Raw genomic sequence first — 25,337 nt, 5'->3', positions numbered from 1 at the left:
TACTGCTGTCCTGTAGCTCCTCTCTCTCTCTACTACTGTCCTGTAGCTCCTCTCTCTCTCTACTACTGTCCTGTAGCTCCTCTCTCTCTACTACTGTCCTGTAGCTCCTCTCTCTCTCTACTACTGTCCTGTAGCTCCTCTCTCTCTACTACTGTCCTGTAGCTCCTCTCTCTCTCTACTACTGTCCTGTAGCTCCTCTCTCTCTCTCTACTACTGTCCTGTAGCTCCTCTCTCTCTCTCTACTACTGTCCTGTAGCTCCTCTCTCTCTCTACTACTGTCCTGTAGCTCCTCTCTCTCTCTACTACTGTCCTGTAGCTCCTCTCTCTCTCTACTACTGTCCTGTAGCTCCTCTCTCTCTCTACTGTGTCCTGTAGCTCCTCTCTCTCTACTACTGTCCGGTAGCTGCTGTGTCCTGTAGCTCCTCTCTCTCTCTCTACTGCTGTCCTGTAGCTCCTCTCTCTACTGCTGTCCTGTAGCTCTCTCTCTCTCTACTGCTGTCCTGTAGCTCCTCTCTCTCTGCTGTCCTGTAGCTCCTCTCTCTCTCGCTACTGCTGTCCTGTAGCTCCTCTCTCTCTCTACTGCTGTCCTGTAGCTCCTCTCTCTCTCTCTACTGCTGTCCTGTAGCTCCTGCTAGCTGTAGCTCTCTCTACTGCTGTCCTGTAGCTCCTCTCTCTCTACTACTGTCCTGTAGCTCCTGCTCCTCTCTACTACTGTCCTGTAGCTCCTCTCTACTACTGTCCTGTAGCTCCTCTCTCTCTCTACTACTGTCCTGTAGCCTCCTCTACTACTCTGTAGCTCTACTGTCCTGTAGCTCCTCTCTGTCCTGTAGCTCCTCTCTCTCTCTACTACTGTCCTGTAGCTCCTCTCTCTCTACTACTCCTGTAGCTCCTCTACTACTGTCCTGTAGCTCCTCTCTCTCCTCTACTGCTGTCCTGCCCTCTCTCTACTGCTGTCCTGTAGCTCCTCTCTCTCTCTACTGCTGTCCTGTAGCTCCTCTCCCTCTCTACTGCTGTCCTGTAGCCCTCTCTCTCTACTGCTGTCCTGTAGCTCCTCTCTCTCTCCCTTTACTGCTGTCCTGTAGCCCCTCTCTCTACTGCTGTCCTGTAGCTCCTCTCTCTCTCCCTTTACTGCTGTCCTGTAGCCCCTCTCTCTCCTGCTGTCCTGTAGCTCCTCTCTCTCTACTGCTGTCCTGTAGCTCCTCTCTCTCTCTCTCTCCTGCTGGCCTGTAGCTCCTCTCTCTCTCTCTCTACTGCTGTCGTGTAGCTCCTGCTGGCCTGTAGCTCCTCTCTCTACTACTGTCCTGTAGCTCCTCTCTCTCTACTGCTGTCCTGTAGCTCCTCTCTCTCTACTACTGTCCTGTAGCTCCTCTCTCTCTACTACTGTCCTGTAGCTCCTCTCTCTCTCTACTACTGTCCTGTAGCTCCTCTCTCTCTCTACTACTGTCCTGTAGCTCCTCTCTCTCTCTACTACTGTCCTGTAGCTCCTCTCTCTCTCTCTACTACTGTCCTGTAGCTCTCTCTCTCTCTCTACTACTGTCCTGTAGCTCCTCTCTCTCTCTACTACTGTCCTGTAGCTCTCTCTCTCTCTACTACTGTCCGGTAGCTCCTCTCTCTCTCTACTGCTGTCCGGTAGCTCCTCTCTCTCTCTCTACTGCTGTCCGGTAGCTCCTCTCTACTGCTGTCCTGTAGCTCCTCTCTCTCTCTACTGCTGTCCTGTAGCTCCTCTCTCTCTACTGCTGTCCTGTAGCTCCTCTCTCTCTCGCTACTGCTGTCCTGTAGCTCCTCTCTCTCTCTCTACTGCTGTCCTGTAGCTCCTCTCTCTCTCGCTGTCCTGTAGCTCCTCTCTCTCTCGCTACTGCTGTCCTGTAGCTCCTCTCTCTCTCTCCTGCTGTCCTGTAGCTCCTCTCTCTCTCGCTACTGCTGTCCTGTAGCTCCTCTCTCTCTCTCTCCTGCTGTCGTAGCTCCTCTCTCTCTCTCTACTGCTGTCGTGTAGCTCCTGCTGGCCTGTAGCTCCTCTCTCTACTACTGTCCTGTAGCTCCTCTCTCTACTGCTGTCCTGTAGCTCCTCTCTCTCTACTACTGTCCTGTAGCTCCTCTCTCTCTACTACTGTCCTGTAGCTCCTCTCTCTCTACTACTGTCCTGTAGCTCCTCTCTCTACTACTGTCCTGTAGCTCCTCTCTCTCTCTCTACTACTGTCCTGTAGCTCCTCTCTCTCTCTACTACTGTCCTGTAGCTCCTCTCTCTCTACTACTGTCCTGTAGCTCCTCTCTCTCTCTCTACTACTGTCCTGTAGCTCCTCTCTCTCTCTCTACTACTGTCCTGTAGCTCCTCTCTCTCTCTCTACTACTGTCCTGTAGCTCCTCTCTCTCTCTCTACTACTGTCCGGTAGCTCCTCTCTCTCTCTCTACTGCTGTCCGGTAGCTCCTCTCTCTACTGCTGTCCTGTAGCTCCTCTCTCTCTCTCTACTGCTGTCCGGTAGCTCCTCTCTCTACTGCTGTCCTGTAGCTCCTCTCTCTCTCTCTACTGCTGTCCTGTAGCTCCTCTCTCTCTCGCTGTCCTGTAGCTCCTCTCTCTCTCGCTACTGCTGTCCTGTAGCTCCTCTCTCTCTCGCTACTGCTGTCCTGTAGCTCCTCTCTCTCTCGCTACTGCTGTCCTGTAGCTCCTCTCTCTCTCTCTCTCCTGCTGTCGTGTAGCTCCTCTCTCTCTCTCTCTACTGCTGTCGTGTAGCTCCTGCTGGCCTGTAGCTCCTCTCTCTACTACTGTCCTGTAGCTCCTCTCTCTCTCTACTACTGTCCTGTAGCTCCTCTCTCTCTACTACTGTCCTGTAGCTCCTCTCTCTCTCTACTACTGTCCTGTAGCTCCTCTCTCTCTACTACTGTCCTGTAGCTCCTCTCTCTCTACTACTGTCCTGTAGCTCCTCTCTCTCTCTACTACTGTCCTGTAGCTCCTCTCTCTCTACTACTGTCCTGTAGCTCCTCTCTCTCTACTACTGTCCTGTAGCTCCTCTCTCTCTCTCTACTACTGTCCTGTAGCTCCTCTCTCTCCCTCTACTGCTGTCCTGTAGCCCCTCTCTCTCTACTGCTGTCCTGTAGCTCCTCTCTCTCTCTACTGCTGTCCTGTAGCTCCTCTCCCTCTCTCTACTGCTGTCCTGTAGCCCCTCTCTCTCTACTGCTGTCCTGTAGCTCCTCTCTCTCTCCCTTTACTGCTGTCCTGTAGCCCCTCTCTCTCTACTGCTGTCCTGTAGCTCCTCTCTCTCTCCCTTTACTGCTGTCCTGTAGCCCCTCTCTCTCTCCTGCTGTCCTGTAGCTCCTCTCTCTCTACTGCTGGCCTGTAGCTCCTCTCTCTCTCTCTCTCCTGCTGGCCTGTAGCTCCTCTCTCTCTCTCTCTACTGCTGTCGTGTAGCTCCTGCTGGCCTGTAGCTCCTCTCTCTACTACTGTCCTGTAGCTCCTCTCTCTCTCTACTGCTGTCCTGTAGCTCCTCTCTCTCTACTACTGTCCTGTAGCTCCTCTCTCTCTCTACTACTGTCCTGTAGCTCCTCTCTCTCTCTCTACTACTGTCCTGTAGCTCCTCTCTCTCTCTACTACTGTCCTGTAGCTCCTCTCTCTCTCTCTACTACTGTCCTGTAGCTCCTCTCTCTCTCTCTACTACTGTCCTGTAGCTCCTCTCTCTCTCTCTACTACTGTCCTGTAGCTCCTCTCTCTCTCTCTACTACTGTCCTGTAGCTCCTCTCTCTCTCTCTACTACTGTCCTGTAGCTCCTCTCTCTCTCTACTACTGTCCTGTAGCTCCTCTCTCTCTCTACTACTGTCCTGTAGCTCCTCTCTCTCTCTCTACTGCTGTCCGGTAGCTCCTCTCTCTCTCTCTACTGCTGTCCGGTAGCTCCTCTCTCTACTGCTGTCCTGTAGCTCCTCTCTCTCTCTCTACTGCTGTCCTGTAGCTCCTCTCTCTCTCGCTGTCCTGTAGCTCCTCTCTCTCTCGCTGTCCTGTAGCTCCTCTCTCTCTCTCTACTGCTGTCCTGTAGCTCCTCTCTCTCTCGCTGTCCTGTAGCTCCTCTCTCTCTCGCTACTGCTGTCCTGTAGCTCCTCTCTCTCTCGCTACTGCTGTCCTGTAGCTCCTCTCTCTCTCGCTACTGCTGTCCTGTAGCTCCTCTCTCTCTCTCTCTCCTGCTGTCGTGTAGCTCCTCTCTCTCTCTCTCTACTGCTGTCGTGTAGCTCCTGCTGGCCTGTAGCTCCTCTCTCTACTACTGTCCTGTAGCTCCTCTCTCTCTCTACTGCTGTCCTGTAGCTCCTCTCTCTCTCTACTACTGTCCTGTAGCTCCTCTCTCTCTCTACTACTGTCCTGTAGCTCCTCTCTCTCTCTACTACTGTCCTGTAGCTCCTCTCTCTCTCTACTACTGTCCTGTAGCTCCTCTCTCTCTACTACTGTCCTGTAGCTCCTCTCTCTCTCTACTACTGTCCTGTAGCTCCTCTCTCTCTACTACTGTCCTGTAGCTCCTCTCTCTCTCTCTACTACTGTCCTGTAGCTCCTCTCTCTCCCTCTACTGCTGTCCTGTAGCCCCTCTCTCTCTACTGCTGTCCTGTAGCTCCTCTCTCTCTCTACTGCTGTCCTGTAGCTCCTCTCTCTCTCTCTACTGCTGTCCTGTAGCTCCTCTCTCTCTCTCTACTGCTGTCCTGTAGCTCCTCTCTCTCTACTGCTGTCCTGTAGCTCCTCTCTCTCTCTACTGCTGTCCTGTAGCTCCTCTCTCTCTCTCTACTGCTGTCCTGTAGCTCCTCTCTCTCTCTCTACTGCTGTCCTGTAGCTCCTCTCTCTCTCTCTACTGCTGTCCGGTAGCTCCTCTCTCTCTCTCTACTGCTGTCCTGTAGCTCCTGCTGGCCTGTAGCTTGCCGCAACATAGTGAAAGCCTCTCCTCTCCCTCCAGGTAGTCCTGCAGAGTTGTGCCAGCTCCGTGCAGGTGATAAGATCGTGTCTGTTGGTGGGCACAGGGTGGCAGAGATGAGCCACAGCCAGTGGAAGGGCATGATGACCTCTGCCCTGCAGAAAGGAAGTCTCACCATGGATGTACAGCGCTATGGTAACAACGGTGTGCGAAAGAGACTCCCCTGACCTGCTGGGAGCTCTGTTTGTCCCTCACCACTCCCCCTGACCTGCTGGGAGCTCTGTTTGTCCCTCACCACTTCCCCCCTGACCTGCTGGGAGCTCTGTTTGTCCCCCCTGACCTGCTGGGAGCTCTGTTTGTCCCTCACCACTTCCCCCCTGACCTGCTGGGAGCTCTGTTTGTCCCTCACCACTTCCCCCTGACCTGCTGGGAGCTCTGTTTGTCCCTCACCCCCCCACTCCCCCTGACCTGCTGGGAGCTCTGTTTGTCTCTCACCACTTCCCCTGACTTGCTGGGAGCTCTGTTTGTCCCTCACCACTTCCCCCTGACCTGCTGGGAGCTCTGTTTGTCCCTCACAACTCCCCCTGACCAGCTGGGAGCTCTGTTTGTCCTCACCACTCCCCCCTGACCTGCTGGGAGCTCTGTTTGTCCCCCCCCTGACCTGCTGGGAGGTCTCTTTGTCCCTCACCACTTCCCCCTGACCTGCTGGGAGCTCTGTTTGTCTCTCACCACCCCCCCGACCTGCTGGGAGCTCTGTCTGTCCCTCCCCACTCCCCCCCCGACCTGCTGGGAGCTCTGTTTGTCCTCACCACTTCCCCCCTGACCTGCTGGGAGCTCTGTTTGTCCCTCACACCCCCCCCGACCTGCTGGGAGCTCTGTCTGTCCCTCCCCACTCCCCCCGACCTGCTGGGAGCTCTGTTTGTCCCTCACCACTCCCCCCCCCCCCCCCCGACCTGCTGGGAGCTCTGTTTGTCCCTCACCACTTCCCCCCTGACCAGCTGGGAGCTCTGTTTGTCCCTCACCACTCCCCCTGACCTGCTGGGAGCTCTGTTTGTCCCTCACCACTCCCCTGACCTGCTGGGAGGTCTTTGTCCCTCACCACTCCCCCCCCCGACCTGCTGGGAGGTCTCTTTGTCCTCACCACTTCCCCCCCTGACCTGCTGGGAGGTCTCTTTGTCCCTCACCACTCCCCCCCCCCCCCTGACCTGCTGGGAGCTCTGTTTGTCTCTCACCACCCCCGACCTGCTGGGAGCTCTGTCTGTCCCTCCCCACTCCCCGACCTGCTGGGAGCTCTGTTTGTCCCTCACCACTCCCCCCCCTGACCTGCTGGGAGCTCTGTTTGTCCCTCACCACCCCCCTGACCTGCTGGGAACTCTGTTTGTCCCTCACCACTCCCCCCCCTGACCTGCTGGGAGCTCTGTTTGTCCCTCACCACTTCCCCCTGACCTGCTGGGAGCTCTGTTTGTCCCTCACCACTCCCCTGACCTGCTGGGAGCTCTGTTTGTCCCTCACCACTTCCCCCCTGACCTGCTGGGAGCTCTGTTTGTCCCTCACCACTTCCCCCTGACCTGCTGGGAGCTCTGTTTGTCCCTCACCACTTCCCCCCCCTGACCTGCTGGGAGCTCTGTTTGTCCCTCACCACTTCCCCCCTGACCTGCTGGGAGCTCTGTTTGTCCCTCACCACTCCCCCCTGACCTGCTGGGAGCTCTGTTTGTCCCTCACCACTCCCCCCCCCCTGACCTGCTGGGAACTCTGTTTGTCCCTCACCACTCCCCCCCCCCTGACCTGCTGGGAGCTCTGTTTGTCTCTCACCACCCCCCCGACCTGCTGGGAGCTCTGTCTGTCCCTCCCCACTCCCCCGACCTGCTGGGAGCTCTGTTTGTCCCTCACCACTTCCCCCCCTGACCTGCTGGGAGCTCTGTTTGTCCCTCACCACTCCCCCCTGACCTGCTGGGAACTCTGTTTGTCCCTCACCACTCCCCCCTGACCTGCTGGGAGCTCTGTTTGTCCCTCACCACTTCCCCCCCCCCCCTGACCTGCTGGGAGCTCTGTTTGTCCTCACCACTCCCCCCTGACCTGCTGGGAGCTCTGTTTGTCCCTCACCACTTCCCCCCTGACCTGCTGGGAGCTCTGTTTGTCCCTCACCACTCCCCCCCCCCCCCTGACCTGCTGGGAGCTCTGTTTGTCCCTCACCACTTCCCCCTGACCTGCTGGGAGCTCTGTTTGTCCCTCACCACTTCCCCCCTGACCTGCTGGGAGCTCTGTTTGTCCCTCACCACTTCCCCCTGACCTGCTGGGAGCTCTGTTTGTCCCTCACCACTTCCCCCCTGACCTGCTGGGAGCTCTGTTTGTCCCTCACCACTTTGACCTGCTGGGAGCTCTGTTTGTCCCTCACCACTTCCCCCCTGACCTGCTGGGAGCTCTGTTTGTCCCTCACCACTTCCCCCCCCTGACCTGCTGGGAGCTCTGTTTGTCCCTCACCACTTGCCCCCCCTGACCTGCTGGGAGCTCTGTTTGTCCCTCACCACTTGCCGTCCTGTAGTGTGTCTACTGATTTTGTGAATCAATGTTTGTAAACCCTTTGTGGGACCGGGGACCGTGTTGTGACGGACTGGGTCAGAGGCCCTGTGGGACCGGGCCTGTGTTGTGACGGACTGGGTCAGAGGCCCTGTGGGACCGGGGCCTGTGTTGTGACGGACTGGGTCAGAGGCCCTGTGGGACCGGGGCCCGTGTTGTGACGGACTGGGTCAGAGGCCCTGTGGGTCCGGGGCCTGTGTTGTGACGGACTGGGTCAGAGGCCCTGTGGGACCGGGGACCGTGTTGTGACGGACTGGGTCAGAGGCCCTGTGGGACCGGGGACCGTGTTGTGACGGACTGGGTCAGAGGCCCTGTGGGACCGGGGCCTGTGTTGTGACGGACTGGGTCAGAGGCCCTGTGGGACCGGGGCCTGTGTTGTGACGGACTGGGTCAGAGGCCCTGTGGGACCGGGGCCTGTGTTGTGACGGACTGGGTCAGAGGCCCTGTGGGACCGGGGCCTGTGTTGTGACGGACTGGGTCAGAGGCCCTGTGGGACCGGGGCCTGTGTTGTGACGGACTGGGTCAGAGGCCCTGTGGGACCGGGGCCCGATTTGTGACGGACTGGGTCAGAGGCCCTGTGGGACCGGGGCCTGTGTTGTGACGGACTGGGTCAGAGGCCCTGTGGGACCGGGGCCTGTCTTGTGACGGACTGGTTCAGAGGCCCTGTGAAACCGGGCCTCGATCATCCATCTGACCAGTGGTGCTCTGACACTTACAGGTCCAACTGATACCAGCGGAGATGCAACGATGGTGAAACTGGCCCAGATCAACGGACAAGAGGTCAATGTGTGACATTTCTTTTCTTTTTTTTTCGTCATACGACCAGTATTGACATCTCTTAATGCATTTACTGACATGATATGAGTGATGAAGGAAACAGGTTACAAACGAATGTAAATCTCTTGGTGTCTTTTCCCTTCTCTTAGGTGGTGACCTCTAAGAGCAGGAAGGGAGGTTTTCAGGACGATCCTCTGACTGTCCGAAGTAAAGGTAATGAATGAATGGACTGGGACTTGACAGTGCCTTCAGTGTGTGTAGCCTTGGCTGTGTGTTCCTACTGGCAGTCCACATGAATCCCATCTTTGGGAAAGGACCAATCAAATGAAGAGGACAGGTTGTGATCTATCCTGCTTGACAGTGTCTTCAGGAAGTATTCACACCCCTTGACTTTGTCCACATTTTGTGAGTCTGAATTTAAAATGGATAAAATGGAGGTTTTATGTCACTGGCCTTACACAACATCCCATAATGTCGGTGTAATTATGTTTTGAGATTTTTTTTTGTTTTTTGAGAAATTCATAAAATAAATTAATTGCTGAAGTGACTTTGGTCAATAACTATTCGATCCTTTTGTTATGGCCTAAATAAGTTCAGGAGCAAAAAATATTCTCTCACTATGTGCGATTTATAGTGTTTTTTTTTAACATTGGACATTAAATAAATAATCACCACCTTTTCCAACCACAAAGACCAGGGAGGTTTTCCAACCACAAAGACCAGGGAGGTTTTCCAACCACAAAGACCAGGGAGGTTTTCCAACCACAAAGACCAGGGAGGTTTTCCAACCACAAAGACCAGGGAGGTTTTCCAACCACAAAGACCAGGGAGGTTTTCCAACCACAAAGACCAGGAGGTTTTCCAACCACAAAGACCAGGGAGGTTTTCCAACCACAAAGACCAGGGAGGTTTTCCAACCACAAAGACCAGGGAGGTTTTCCAACCACAAAGACCAGGGAGGTTTTCCAACCACAAAGACCAGGGAGGTTTTCCAACCACAAAGACCAGGGAGGTTTTCCAACCACAAAGACCAGGGAGGTTTTCCAACCACAAAGACCAGGGAGGTTTTCCAACCACAAAGACCAGGGAGGTTTTCCAACCACAAAGACCAGGGAGGTTTTCCAACCACAAAGACCAGGGAGGTTTTCCAACCACAAAGACCAGGGAGGTTTTCCAACCACAAAGACCAGGGAGGTTTTCCAACCACAAAGACCAGGGAGGTTTTCCAACCACAAAGACCAGGGAGGTTTTCCAACCACAAAGACCAGGGAGGTTTTCCAACCACAAAGACCAGGGAGGTTTTCCAACCACAAAGACCAGGGAGGTTTTCCAATGCTTCGCAAACAAAGGCCACCTATTGGTAGATGGGTAGAAATAAATAAAAAGTAGACATTGAATATCCCTTTGAGGAAAGTGAAGTTATTAATCACACTTTGGATGGTGTATCAATACAAAGATACAGGCGTTCTTCCTAACTCAGTTGCCGAAGAGGAAGGAAACCACTCAGGGATTTCACCATGCCGCCAATGGTGACTTTAAAACAGTTCGAGTTTAATGGCTGTGATAGGAGAGAACTGAGGATGGATCAACATGGTTGTTACTCCACAATACTAACCAGTAAATGACGGAGCAAAGAGAAGGAAGTCTGTATAGAATAAAAAAAAAAATCTAAAACATGCAACAAAAATGATGACAAATAATGAATTTATTGTCCTGAAAAGTTAATGTTTGGGACACATCAGACTTCCGCTCTCCATATGTTCAAGCATAGAGGGGGCTGCATCATGTTATGGGTATGCTTGTCATCAGCACAGGCAAAATCCGAGAGGGACAGCTTCCACCAGACACTGGGAGAGGAACAAGTTTCCACATGACTATAACCTAAGGCCAAATGTAGACTGGAGTTGCTTACCAAGACGGAATGTTCCGGACTAGCTTAAAGTTTTCACTTAAAATCAGCTGGAAAATATATGGCAGGACTTAAATGATTGTCTAGCAATGATCAACAACCAGCTTGAATTTAAATAATGTAGATGTATATATTGTGAAATCCAAGTGTGTAAATCTCTTAGACTCACAGCTGTGATCGCTGCCAAAGGTGACTCTCTAAACATGAATTGACTCAGGGGGTGTGAATACTTACGGAAATTAGATTTCTACATTACATTTACAAACATTTATAAAAACACTGTCATTATGGGGTTGTGTGTGTGTGTGTGTGTGATCTATTTAGTCAATTTTGAATTCAGGCTGTAACACAACAAAATGTGGAATAAGTCCAGGAGTATGAACACTTTGAAGACGATGTATCTTTGAAATGACTGTGAAGATTATTATTTTTTTCAGTTTCCTGGTAGTTCCCGGATGTTACTCTACGGAAACTCAGTTACTCTCTCACTTCCTCTTCTCTTTCACACTTCCTGTTTCCCCTCTGTGTAGAACACGATCTGATTGTTTTGAAAACCCAGAAAAGGAGAGCAGAGTTCTTTAATCAGGAAGGTAACAGTCAATGTTAATGTCTGTCGCCAGGCTTTGTTGTTGGCTGGGGCTTGTTGCTTTTATATTCCATTAGTCATTAAAGCCATTTATGCATTTTTGCTTTGTTGATTAAATCAACTCGGGTGATTTGCTTGTTTGTCCTCGAATCTGCTGCTCATATATATATATTAAACTCAAATATAAACGCAATGATTTTAGTTCATTTAAGTGAATCAAATTCATTAGGCCCTAATTGATGGATTTCACATGACTGGGAATAAAAAAGATGGTTTTGTTGGTCACATAGACCTCATCTATAGCTGGAGACGGGACCTCTCCTGGTTACCCAGTCTGTCCCTGGTGACCCAGTCTGTCCCTGGTGACCCAGTCTGTCCCTGGTGACCCAGTCTGTCCCTGTAGCTGGCAGCGTCATAATGCAGTTCTTTCTCCTCAGCCTCACCAGGAGTCAGCTCTATGGTCTACCTGTGTGGTGAGTGTGTGTGTGCAGTGCTCTGAAGTTGAAGCAACAACATTCCAGTATCTGGACCATCACTCCCAAGCAGCTCTGTGATTCGTTGATTACTACGTAGTCAGTGTGTGTGAATGTCAGCTGATTGGAGCTGTGGTTTGAGATCATTCAGAAGGCTCTATTGGACCCTTGGTTTGCAGTGCTTCCTGATACACCCAGAAGGCTCTATTGGGTCCTTGGTTTGCAGTGCTCTGTTTCATTCAGAAGGCTCTATTGGACCCTTGGTTTGCAGTGCTCTGATTCACCCAGAAGGCTCTATTGGACCCTTGGTTTGCGGTGCGCTCTGATTAATTCAGAAGGCTCTATTGGACCCTTGGTTTGCGGTGCGCTCTGTTTCATTCAGAAGGCTCTATTGGGTCCTTGGTTTGCAGTGCTCTGTTTCATTCAGAAGGCTCTATTGGACCCTTGGTTTGCAGTGCTCTGTTTCATTCAGAAGGCTCTATTGGACCCTTGGTTTGCGGTGCTCTCTGTTTCATTCAGAAGGCTCTATTGGACCCTTGGTTTGCAGTGCTCTCTGATTCATTCAGAAGGCTCTATTGGACCCTTGGTTTGCAGTGCTCTGTTTCATTCAGAAGGCTCTATTGGACCCTTGGTTTGCGGTGCTCTCTGTTTCATTCAGAAGGCTCTATTGGACCCTTGGTTTGCAGTGCTCTCTGATTCATTCAGAAGGCTCTATTGGACCCTTGGTTTGCAGTGCTCTGTTTCATTCAGAAGGCTCTATTGGACCCTTGGTTTGCAGTGCTCTGATTAAATCATAAATATAATGATGATAGATGTGGTGATATTATAAGTGAGCCCGATTTGGGCAAACATTTATTCTCACATTGGCTGACTGTTAACACACACTCTCTCCCCCCCTTTTCTCCTCGCTCTCTCTCTCCCCCTCTCTCTCTCTCTCTCCCCCTCTCTCTCTCTCTCTCTCTCTCTCTCTCTCTCTCTCTCTCTCTCTCTCTCTCTCCTCTCTCTCTCTCTCTCCCCCTCTCTCTCTCTCTCCCCCTCTCTCTCTCTCTCTCCCCTCTCTCTCTCTCTCTCTCCCCCTCTCTCTCTCTCTCTCCCCCTCTCTCACTCTCTCTCCCCTCTCTCACTCTGTTAGGAGGATCGGGCGTCGGCAATATCTGATGTAAGTCATAGGAACAAGATGGGGGAACACTGGCTCTTAAGGGTGTGTGTTGTGACTGAGTATTGGGGGTGGTGTGTGTAATATTCTGGGATGTCCTCCAGCTCCAGGTGCCGTCCCTCAGCACCTCCCCCTCCAGTTGGTCCTGGGACCCCGAGGAAGAGAGGAGGAGGCAGGAGAAGTGGCAGGAGGAGCAGGAGCGCCTCCTACAGGTCAGGAAGACATACATCCCGCTTAGCCTGGAACCACACTGAGCAAAGCCCTCTTAGCCTGGAACCACACTGAGTAAAGCCCTCTTAGCCTGGAACCACACTGAGCAAAGCCCGCTTAGCCTGGAACCACACTGAGCAAAGCCCGCTTAGCCTGGAACCACACTGAGCAAAGCCCGCTTAGCCTGGAACCACACTGAGCAAAGCCCGCTTAGCCTGGAACCACACTGAGTAAAGCCCACTTAGCCTGGAACCACACTGAGTAAAGCCCACTTAGCCTGGAACCACACTGAGTAAAGCCCACTTAGCCTGGAACCACACTGAGCAAATGCCACTGATCTTTGACTTCAGTGATTCAGTGTGGAACTGCTTCCATTGGACCTGTTCGTGCCCCATGTCTGTTATGATAAATAACCAATTCTGGGCTAAACTTACCCGTAGTCTGAGGAAGCTGATTGGACAGTTGTCTTGTGTGATGTTGTACAGGAGAAGTACCGTCAGGACCAAGAGAGACTGGATGCTGAGTGGCAACAGGCCCAGGAGGAGGCAGGGGTGGAGGTATACAGGCAGGCTGAGGTGACTCCTGATCCTCTACCGTCCAGATGCATCGTGGGATACGTAGTCCCTTGTGTCAAATCATCCACACCGAACATGGAGAGTTCAGGAGAGATGACCAATGGGATCGCTAGCCTTGCCAGTCCTCAGCCAGCCTTGAGCCAGCCCATGCCCTCTGTTGCCCATGTGGCATCCAATCAAAAGGAGGTTGTTTTTGACGGGAGAAGAAGGGAGGAGCCTCGTCCTCAAGAAGGGAGGAAGCTGGAAGAGGAGACTGAAGTGACAGAAGGAGATAATTGGTGAGGAAGACCACATTATTTAGTTCTGGTGATGTTTTAAAGGCGTCCCTCTGCCCAGTGCATTGTGGGTTGAAAGAAGGAGAAGGAGATAATTGGTGAGGAAGACCACATTATTTAGTTCTGGTGATGTTTTAAAGGCGTCCCTCTGCCCAGTGCATTGTGGGTTGAAAGAAGGAGAAGGAGATAATTGGTGAGGAAGACCACATTATTTAGTTCTGGTGATGTTTAAAGGCGTCCCTCTGCCCAGTGCATTGTGGGTTGTGGGTCAACTGTGACTGACTTATCTACAAATATTTACTAGTTTATGATTTCAAGTTATTTAGTTCTGGTGATATTTAAAGGCGTCCCTCTGCCCAGTGGCACTACTGCTCAAGAGAAACAATTCCTTGATGCATTGTGGGTAAATTGTGACTGACTTATCTACAAATAATGACTAGTTTATGATTTCAAGGTGATTTGTGGACCAGTCAGTCACAACCTAGCTGGTTGCTGTCTAACAAGCTGTCTGCTGTCTGCAAATTGACTCTGCTGTGAATGTCCTCTCGCCCTGTCCTCTCGCCCTGTCCTCTCACCCTGCCATTTGTGCCCTGTCCTCTCGCCCTGTCCTCTCGCCCTGTCCTCTCGCCCTGCCATTTGTGCCCTGTCCTCTCGCCCTGTCCTCTCGCCCTGTCCTCTCGCCCTGCCATTTGTGCTCTGTCCTCTCGCCCTGCCATTTGTGCTCTGTCCTCTCGCTCTGTCCTCTCACCCTGCCATTTGCGCCCTGTCCTCTCGCCCTGTCCTCTCACCCTGTCCTCTCACCCTGCCATTTGTGCTCTGTCCTCTCACCCTGTCCTCTCGCCCTGTCCTCTCGCCCTGCCATTTGTGCCCTGTCCTCTCGCCCTGCCATTTGTGCTCTGTCCTCTCACCCTGTCCTCTCGCCCTGCCATTTGTGCTCTGTCCTCTCGCTCTGTCCTCTCACCCTGCCATTTGCGCCCTGTCCTCTCGCCCTGTCCTCTCGCCCTGCCATTTGTGCCCTGTCCTCTCGCCCTGCCCTCTCGCCCTGTCCTCTCACCCTGCCATTTGTGCTCTGTCCCTCGCCCTGTCCTCTCACCCTGCCATTTGTGCTCTGTCCCTCGCTCTGTCCCTCGCTCTGTCCCTCGCTCTGTCCCTCGCTCTGTCCCTCGCTCTGTCCCTCGCTCAGGCCCTCGCTCTGTCCCTCGCTCTGTCCCTCGCTCTGTCCCTCGCTCTGTCCTCTCGCTCTGTCCTCTCGCCCTGCCATTTGTGCCCTGTCCTCTCGCCCTGCCCTCTCGCCCTGTCCTCTCGCCCTGTCCTCTCGCCCTGCCCTCTCGCCCTGTCCTCTCGCCCTGTCCTCTCGCCCTGCCATTTGTGCCCTGTCCTCTCGCCCTGCCATTTGTGCCCTGTCCTCTCGCCCTGCCATTTGTGCCCTGTCCTCTCGCCCTGCCATTTGTGCCCTGCCCTCTCGCCCTGTCCTCTCGCCCTGCCATTTGTGCCCTGTCCTCTCGCCCTGCCATTTGTGCTCTGTCCTCTCGCCCTGCCATTTGTGTTCTGTCCTCTCGCCCTGACCTCTGTCCTCTCGCTCTGTCCTCTCTCCCTGTCCTGGCTGCCTCCTCTGCTGCCTCTGCCTCCAGGTCTGGGGACTCCTATGGTTTCACCCAGCTATCTATAGCTGACAGGTCAGTCAGTACTAGAGACTCCTATGGTTTCACCAAGCTAGGGGGCTTGGGAGTGCACCTTTGTGATGACAAACTGTCAATGAATTGTGTGATATTCGTATGACTAGTTGTGCTCAGTGTTTGTATGTGTGAGTACTGCAGGGTGTTGTCTTGTATAACCTGACAGACTTGTGTGTGAGTACTGCAGGGTGTTGTCTTGTATAACCTGACAGACTTGTGTGAGTATTGCAGGGTGTTGTCTTGTGTGTGAGTACTGCAGGGTGTTGTCTTGTGTGTGAGTACTGCAGGGTGTGGTCTTGTGTGTGAGTACTGCAGGGTGTGGTCTTGTGTGAGTACTGCAGGCTGTGGTCTTGTGTGTGAGTACTGCAGGGTGTGGTCTTGTGTGTGAGTACTGCAGGGTGTGGTCTTGTGTGTGAGTACTGCAGGGTGTGGTCTTGTGTGTGAGTACTGCAGGGTGTGGTCTTGTGTGTGAGTACTGCAGGGTGTGGTCTTGTGTGTGAGTACTGCAGGGTGTGGTCTTGTGTGTGAGTACTGCAGGGTGTGGTCTTGTGTGTGAGTACTGCAGGGTGTGGTCTTGTGTGTGAGTACTGCAGGGTGTTGTATAACCTGACAGACTTGTGTGTTTGTTGATCAGGATGAAATCCAAGTCCTCCCCATCGCTGGAGGGTTTCCACAGACAGGAGGTGAAAGGTCAGACTCTGCTGTTGACTGTCCCTCTGTTTAATGAGTGGGTTCCCCATTCCAAACCCAGCCTTGATGTTGATGCACTTTACACCATGTTGGTCAAATCTAACCAGGCCTCATTTACCCTAGGCCCAGGGAGACAGGGGTGGGGTGGGTAATGACCCTAACCAGTCCTCTCATTTAGCCGAGGCCCAGGGGGTGGGGTGGGTAGTGACTCTAACCAGTCCTCTCATTCAGCTGAGGCCCAGGGAGACGGGGGTGGGGTGGGTAATGACTCTATCCAGTCCTCTCATTTAGCCGAGGCCCAGGGGGTGGGGTGGGTAGTGACTCTAACCAGTCCTCTCATTCAGCTGAGGCCCAGGGAGACGGGGGTGGGGTGGGTAATGACTCTAACCAGTCCTCTCATTCAGCTGAGGCCCAGGGAGACGGGGGTGGGGTGGGGAATGACTAACCAGTCCTCTCATTTAGCTGAGGCCCAGGGAGACAGGGGTGGGGTGGGTAATGACTCTATCCAGTCCTCTCATTTAGCCGAGGCCCAGGGGGTGGGGTGGGTAATGACTCTAACCAGTCCTCTCATTTAGCTGAGGCTCAGGGAGACAGGGGTGGGTAATGACTCTAACCAGTCCTCTCATTTAGCTGAGTCCCAGGGAGACAGGGGTGGGGTGGGTAATGACTCTATCCAGTCCTCTCATTTAGCTGAGGCCCAGGGGGTGGGGTGGGTAATGACTCTAACCAGTCCTCTCATTTAGCTGAGGCCCAGGGAGACAGGGGTGGGGTGGGTAATGACTAACCAGTCCTCTCATTTAGCCCAGGCCCAGGGAGACAGGGGTGGGGTGGGTAATGACCCTAACCAGTTCTCTCATTTAGCCCAGGCCCAGGGAGACAGGGGTGGGGTGGGTAATGACTCTAACCAGTCCTCTCATTTAGCTGAGGCTCAGGGAGACAGGGGTGGGTAATGACTCTAACCGGTCCTCTCATTTAGCTGAGGCCCAGGGAGACAGGGGTGGGGTGGGCAATGACTCTAACCAGTCCTCTCATTTAGCTGAGGCCCAGGGAGACAGGGGTGGGTAAATGACTCTAACCAGTCCTCTCATTTAGCCGAGGCCCAGGGAGACTGGGTGGGTAATGACTCTAAGCAGTCCTCTCATTTAGCCGAGGCCCAGGGAGACTGGGTGGGTAATGACTCTAACCAGTCCTCTCATTTAGCCGAGGCCCAGGGAGACAGGGGTGGGGTGGGTAATGACTCTAACCAGTCCTCTCATTTAGCTGAGGCCCAGGGAGACAGGGGTGGGGTGGGTAATGACTCTAACCAGTCCTCTCATTTAGCCGAGGCCCAGGGAGACTGGGTGGGTAATAACTCTAACCAGTCCTCTCATTTAGCCGAGGCCCAGGGAGACAGGGGTGGGTAATAACTCTAACCAGTCCTCTCATTTAGCCGAGGCCCAGGGAGACAGGGGTGGGTAATAACTCTAACCAGTCCTCTCATTTAGCCGAGGCCCAGGGAGACTGGGTGGGTAATGACTCTAAGCAGTCCTCTCATTTAGCCGAGGCCCAGGGAGACAGGGGTGGGTAATGACTCTAACCAGTCCTCTCATTTAGCCGAGGACCAGGGTAATGACTCCTCACCTTTCTGTAATGTGATAGAGGGATTTGTTTTCACCTATTGGTTGTTGGAATAATATTGTTGGACATTGGACATTGCTCAAATGACTGTCCTTTTTATTGGTCTTTCTGCACGGACTATGATTGGTTATACCGTCGTGACTCTGCTCTCCGGTTGGTTATTAGGCGCTACCAGGGAGGTCGCTAGGAGGAAGCCTCCTCAGAGCATGTCGTTAGTAGAGGCTGAGAGGCAACAGATCCTGGACGAGATGAGGAAGAGGACCGCTCTGCTGACCGACAACAGCTGGATACGACAACGCTCCACCTCTGACAACAAACAACCAGCTAACCGGCGAGGGCCTTTGAGGAGGTAGGGGGGTTGGCAACCCAGTAACCGGCGAGGGCCTATGAGGAGGTAGGAGGGGTGTGCCATTTGGACCGTACCTCTCTCTACGTGACCTGTTATTTGACCTCTCCATCTGTCCTCTCGGCAGGTACGACTCTCTGGACAACCTTCCCTCTTCTTCCACCCTGCTCTCCAACCCCCAACGCCCCCACTCCTCCCTGGGTTTCTCCGCCCGTACCGTACCCCCTCCTCCCGGCACAGCATGGGTGTGGCCCTGGGGGGTTACTCCAACGGGACCCAGAAGCACAGCCCTACCTGGCCCCGCCCCTTCAGCACATCTTCCCCCCCGCCCAACACCGGAGAGGAACCCGCCACCGGCGAATCACGACCCGTCTCACAGCAACACCACCGGTAATGGACCAATCAGGACTTGTGTTTGTATGTTTAAAATGTACAGTGCATTTTGAAAGCGTTCAGAGCCCTTGACTTTGTTACATTACAGCCTTGTTCAAAAATGGATTAAATCATTTTTTCCCCCCTCATCAATCTACACACAATACCCCATAATGACATCACAATACCCCATAATGACATCACAATACCCCATAATGACATCACAATACCCCATAATGACATCACAATACCCCATAATGACAAACATTTTTTTTCCACTTTTATTAAAGATTACTCATTTACTTAAGTATTCAGACCCTTTAATCAGGACTTTGTTGAAGGCATCTGTGGCAGCGATTACAGCCTCGAGTCTTCTTGGATATGACGAGAGAGCTGTCCCGAAGCCACTGCTGTGTTGTCTTGGCTGTGTGAACTTTCACTCCAGTCAGAGGTCCTGAGCACTTCGCTCCGTTCATCTTTCCCTCGATCCAGACTAGTCTCTCAGTCCCTGCCGTTGAAAAACATCCCCTCAGCATGATGCTGCCACCACCATGCTTCACCGTAGAGATGGTGCCAGGTTTCCTACAGACGTGATGCTGCCACCACCAATGCTTCGCCAGAGGGGTGCCAGGTTTCCTACAGATGTGATGTTGCCACAACCTGGCACCGTCCCTACGGCGAAGCTTGGTGGTGGCAACATCACATCTGTAGGAAACCTGGCACCGTCCCTACGGCGAAGCATTGGTGGTGGGCAGCATCACGTCTAGGAAACCTGGCACCGTCACTACGGCGAAGCTTGGTGTTCTCCAGATGTGATGCTGCCACCACCAAGCTTCACCGTAGGGACGGTGCCAGGTTTCCTACAGATGTGATGCTTGGCATTCAGGCCAAATAGTTCAATCTTGGTTTCATCAGACCAAAGAATCTTGTTTCTCACGGTCTGAGTGTCCTTTAGGTGCCTTTTGGCAAACTCAGGCTGTCATGTGTCTTACTGAGGAGTAGCTTCTGTCTGGCCACTCTACCATAAAGGCCTGATTGGTGGAGTGCTGCAGAGATGGTTGTCCTTCTGGAAGGTTCTCTCATCTCCACAGAGGAACTCTGGAGCTCTGTCAGTGACCATCTGGTTCTTGGTCACCTCCATGGCCAAGGCCCTTCTCCCCCGATTGCTCAGTTTGGCCGGGCAGCCAGATATAGGAAGAGTCTTGGTGGTTCCAAACTTCTACCATTTAAGAAACGATGGAGGCCTCTGTGTTCTTGGGGTACTTCAATGCTGCAGAATTTGTGGGTACCCTTTCCCCAGATCTGTGCCTCGACACAATCCTGTCTCAGAGCTCTACGGACAATTCCTTTGACCTCATGGCTTGGTTTTTGCTCTGACCTTATAGACAGGTGTCTTTCCAAATCATGTCCAATCTATTTAATTTACCACAGGTGAACTTCCAATCAACTTGTAGACAGATCTTTAGGATGATCAATTTCAAGTCTCATAGCAAATTGTCTGAATACTTCTGTAAATAAGGTGTTTCTGTTTTTTTGTAAGGTGTCTAAAAACTTGTATTCACTATGTCACTATGGGGTCTTGATGTCACTATGGGGTCTTGATGTCACTATGGGGTCTTGATGTCACTATGGGGTCTTGATGTCACTATGGGGTCTTGATGTCACTATGGGGTCTTGATGTCACTATGGGGTCTTGATGTCACTATGGGGTCTTGATGTCACTATGGGGTCTTGATGTCACTATGGGGTCTTGTGATGTCACTATGGGGTCTTGTGATGTCACTATGGGGTCTTGTGTTTAGATTGAGGAAGAAATCATGTTGGCAGGCTTTTATCGGGCTTTAATGTAACAGAATGTGGATGAAGTCAAGGGGTGTGAACACTTTCCAAATCTTTTTGTTTCAGTGACGTAGTCTCCTCATAGTCTGATCCCAGAGAGGAGATTAGAGAGGTGACTAGTCATTAGTAACGAGGATGAATGCATGATAAACAGTCTCTGGAACAGAGAACGGGCTTCATGCAAATTACAATAAGTCATAGGGCTGGTAGTCATAATACATTAGACACAACTGAAATTGGGTTTTTATTTTCACAACGTCCCTTATCTTCCTGGTGAACTTGAAACTCATCGTCCAGCCGTATACCAAGGCTTTCAATGGATGTTCCCCCAGACCTTGTGGATCAGTCAGTCATCCCCCTCTCATCCTACCCCCAGACCTTGTGGATCAGTCAGTCATCCCCCTCTCTCTCATCTTACCCCCAGACCTTGTGGATCAGTCAACCCCCTCTCTCTCATCTTACCCCCAGACCTTGTGGATCAGTCAGTCATCCCCTCTCATCTTACCCCAGACCTTGTGGATCAGTCAGTCATCCCCCTCTCATCTTACCCCCAGACCTTGTGGATCAGTCGGTCATCCCCTCTCATCTTACCCCCAGACCTTGTGGATCAGTCGGTCATCCCCCTCTCATCTTACCCCCAGACCTTGTGGATCAGTCGGTCATCCCCTCTCATCTTACCCCCAGACCTTGTGGATCAGTCGGTCATCCCCTCTCTCATCTTACCCCCAGACCTTGTGGATCAGTCGGTCATCCCCTCTCTCTCATCTTACCCCCAGACCTTGTGGATCAGTCGGTCATCCCCTCTCTCTCATCTTACCCCCAGACCTTGTGGATCAGTCGGTCATCTCTCTCATCTTACCCCAGACCTTGTGGATCAGTCGGTCATCTCTCTCATCTTACCCTCAGACCTTGTGGATCAGTCGGTCATCCCCTCTCATCCTGTTTGTTTCTTCCTGTGTGTCCCCGTCCCCTCTCCCTCCAGAGTGCTGACTTCTCGTCAGGTGTGTTCAGTGTGTGTGTGTCCTATGGGCAGAGGGGCTGCCATGGTCATTGAGACCCTGAACCTCTGCTTCCACCTGGCCTGTTTTCAGGTGAGAGTCTGGTCTGGACCTCCATTCACCTGGTTGGAGGAGAGGTCCTCTACTAAACCTGTCAGCACATCACCTTTCACAGCATGAGCTAATGGGCACTGTAGCAGACTGACTGACTGGCTTCACCTGGGCTCTGTAGCAGACTGACTGACTGGCTTCACCTGGGCACTGTAGCAGACTGACTGACTGGCTTCACCTGGGCTCTGTAGCAGACTGACTGACTGGCTTCACCTGGGCACTGTAGCAGACTGACTCGCTTCACCTGGGCACTGTAGCAGACTGACTGACTGGCTTCACCTGGGCACTGTAGCAGACTGACTGACTGGCTTCACCTGGGCACTGTAGCAGACTGACTGACTGGCTTCACCTGGGCACTGTAGCAGACTGACTGACTGGCTTCACCTGGTAGGGCTGGTAATGCTAACTCTCCCCACACGGTGGTAGGGCTGGTAATGCTAACTCTCTCTCCCACACGGTGGTAGGGCTGGTAATGCTAACTCTCTCTCCCCACACGGTGGTAGGGCTGGTAATGCTAACTCTCTCCCCACACGGTGGTAGGGCTGGTAATGCTAACTCTCTCTCCCACACGGTGGTAGGGCTGGTAATGGTAACTCTTTCTCCCCACACGGTGGTAGGGCTGGTAATGCTAACTCTCTCTCCACACGGTGGTAGGGCTGGTAATGCTAACTCTCTCTCCCCACACGGTGGTAGGGCTGGTAATGCTAACTCTCTCTCTCCCACACGGTGGTAGGGCTGGTAATGCTAACTCTCTCCTCACACGGTGGTAGGGCTGGTAATGCTAACTCTCTCCTCACACGGTGGTAGGGCTGGTAATGCTAACTCTCTCTCCACACGGTGGTAGGGCTGGTAATGCTAACTCTCTCTCCCCACACGGTGGTAGGGCTGGTAATGCTAACTCTCTCTCCACACGGTGGTAGGGCTGGTAATGCTAACTCTCTCTCCACACGGTGGTAGGGCTGGTAATGCTAACTCTCTCCTCACACGGTGGTAGGGCTGGTAATGCTAACTCTCCCTCTCCACGGTGGTAGGGCTGGTAATGCTAACTCTCCCCCTCCACGGTGGTAGGGCTGGTAATGCTAACTCTCCCTCTCCACGGTGGTAGGGCTGGTAATGCTAACTCTCGCGCCACGGTGGTAGGGCTGGTAATCACTGGTTGAATGATGCTAATCAGTGTTTTAGTTGATTCTCCTGATTCACAGTCCATCTTCTCCTCTCCCTCAGTGTGTGGACTGCAGGTGCCGACTTGGAGGGTCAGAGGTCAGAGCCCAGATCAGAATCAGCAACGGGAAGCCTTACTGTGACCCCTGCTACATCCGACTCAAGTGTAAGTCATTTCTACAGAACATAAAGGAGTCCGATAAGAATCTCCCTCCTCCCAATGTATCCAAGTCATTTTACTCTGCTGGCCCGTTCTACTGGTCCACCTGCTCGGTCCCTGCACCTCATTTTACTCTGCTGGCCCGTTCTACTGGTCCACCTGCTCTGTCGGTCGTTGCACCTCATTTTACTCTGCTGGCCCGTTCTACTGGTCCACCTGCTCTCACTGCACCTCATTTTACTCTGCTGGCCCGTTCTACTGGTCCACCTGCTCGGTCCCTGCACCTCATTTTACTCTGCTGGCCCGTTCTACTGGTCCACCTGCTCGGTCCCTGCACCTCATTTTACTCTGCTGGCCCGTTCTACTGGTCCACCTGCTCGGTCCCTGCACCTCATTTTACTCTGCTGGCCCGTTCTACTGGTCCACCTGCTCTCACTGCACCTCATTTTACTCTGCTGGGTCTGCTCTATTGGTCCACCTGCTCTCACTGCACCTCATTTTACTCTGCTGGCCCGTTCTACTGGTCCACCTGCTCGGTCCCTGCACCTCATTTTACTCTGCTGGCCCGTTCTACTGGTCCACCTGCTCTCACTGCACCTCATTTTACTCTGCTGGCCCGTTCTACTGGTCCACCTGCTCTCACTGCACCTCATTTTACTCTGCTGGCCCGTTCTACTGGTCCACCTGCTCTCACTGCACCTCATTTTACTCTGCTGGCCCATTCTACTGGTCCACCTGCTCGGTCCCTGCACCTCATTTTACTCTGCTGGCCCGTTCTACTGGTCCACCTGCTCGGTCCCTGCACCTCATTTTACTCTGCTGGCCCGTTCTACTGGTCCACCTGCTCTCACTGCACCTCATTTTACTCTGCTGGCCCGTTCTACTGGTCCACCTGCTCTCACTGCACCTCATTTTACTCTGCTGGCCCGTTCTACTGGTCCACCTGCTCGGTCCCTGCACCTCATTTTACTCTGCTGGCCCGTTCTACTGGTCCACCTCTGTCGGTCGTTGCACCTCATTTTACTCTGCTGGCCCGTTCTATTGGTCCACCTGCTTTCACTGCACTTCATTTTACTCTGCTGGCCTGTTCTACTGGTCCACCTGCTCGGTCCCTGCACCTCATTTTACTCTGCTGGCCCGTTCTACTGGTCCACCTGCTCACTGCACCTCATTTTACTCTGCTGGCCCGTTCTACTGGTCCACCTGCTCTCACTGCACCTCATTTTACTCTGCTGGCCCGTTCTACTGGTCCACCTGCTCTCACTGCACCTCATTTTACTCTGCTGGCCCGTTCTACTGGTCCACCTGCTCGGTCCCTGCACCTCATTTTACTCTGCTGGCCCGTTCTACTGGTCCACCTGCTCGGTCCCTGCACCTCATTTTACTCTGCTGGCCCGTTCTACTGGTCCACCTGCTCGGTCCCTGCACCTCATTTTACTCTGCTGGCCCGTTCTACTGGTCCACCTGCTCTCACTGCACCTCATTTTACTCTGCTGGCCCGTTCTATTGGTCCACCTGCTCACTGCACCTCATTTTACTCTGCTGGCCCGTTCTACTGGTCCACCTGCTCTCACTGCACCTCATTTTACTCTGCTGGCCCGTTCTACTGGTCCACCTGCTCGGTCCCTGCACCTCATTTTACTCTGCTGGCCCGTTCTACTGGTCCACCTCTGTCGGTCGTTGCACCTCATTTTACTCTGCTGGCCCGTTCTATTGGTCCACCTGCTTTCACTGCACTTCATTTTACTCTGCTGGCCCGTTCTATTGGTCCACCTGCTCGGTCCCTGCAACTTTTTAATGAGAACATACCTGACATGAATATGGTGAATGTCTATTTAGAGAAGGTGGGACTGCCATTTTGGAAGTACTGTCCAAGTACTCTGTAATTAGATGTGTCATTACTACATCAGATGTTTTATTAGATCAGACATAATCAGATGTCCTCTTATCAACCTTTCAGCCCACCTTGCCACCTCCCTGTGACCAGAATGCATTGCAGCAGATTGAGGAAGAGACGACGACGACATCAACCTCAAACACGACGATGGAGATCTTGACTATGACCTCGTGTTGACCTTGTATTTAGAGCTGGGTTGACCTTTCTTTTAGGGAACAATGTACCGATTTATACTATTGGCTGTGACTCAAATGGCTTCCTATTCCCTACATAGTGCACTACTACCCATAGGGCTCTGGTCAAAAGTAGTGCACTATGTAGGGAATAGGGGGCAGTTTGGGACATGTCTCAAAGATGCAGTTTTGGCGTTCTTCCTAGTTCATTAACTACTGTACATGTCCACATACCCTATGTCTCTGACTAAGATGCAGTTTTGGCGTTCTTCCTAGTTCATTAACTACTGTACTTGTCCGTAGCTTTTAATATGCAATCGATGGCTATCCACAACAATAAGCTGGACACGTGTAGTTAAGAGCTATAGGGAGTTTTAAATCACAATTGTACTTGGGATTTGTTTTTTCTTGTTGATGAAGTAAATTGATAAATGAGGCCCTAATAAATGAATCTAATAAATGTGAGTGTTGTATTGGAGATACTTCTCTATTGTTTTTTTCTTTGTCGACAAATTTCTACCTTAAAAAACAAGAAGTTAAATTGTTATTCTTTTGTTTGTTGAAATATGTGAAGATTTATTTATTTATTTTTTTTTCATTTTTTGAGATGTCTAAAATATTAGTAGCTCAAACGGGTGTTTAGAAAAGGACTTCTCACATGTTGATGGTCACTGAAACTCTGCGGTTGGTTTTACTAACTTTTTCTAACACGTGACCCTGGAAGCAGGGAGGCTTCATGTATGACTCACTGATGTATAAAGGGGCCTCGTTTAAAAGGAATTTACCCTCTAAACTGTTTAATGTTTGTAAATAAAAAACATCAGCATTTAATCTGTGTCTAAATACAGACAGTGACTATCAGACAGCCAAGTGGTTAGAGGG

General features: G+C 52.3%; 1 pseudogene; it reads left to right on the top strand.

The window, feature by feature from the left end:
- Positions 1-24,933, top strand: part of LOC135568458 (LIM domain only protein 7-like) — a 69,565-nt pseudogene extending 44,632 nt beyond the window's left edge.
- Positions 24,934-25,337: the final 404 nt, after the last annotated feature.

The sequence above is a fragment of the Oncorhynchus nerka genome, unplaced genomic scaffold, assembly GCF_034236695.1.
Source record: "Oncorhynchus nerka isolate Pitt River unplaced genomic scaffold, Oner_Uvic_2.0 unplaced_scaffold_1575, whole genome shotgun sequence".
Taxonomy (NCBI): Eukaryota; Metazoa; Chordata; class Actinopteri; order Salmoniformes; family Salmonidae; genus Oncorhynchus; species Oncorhynchus nerka.
This window is presented reverse-complemented; position numbering and strand designations above follow the sequence as displayed.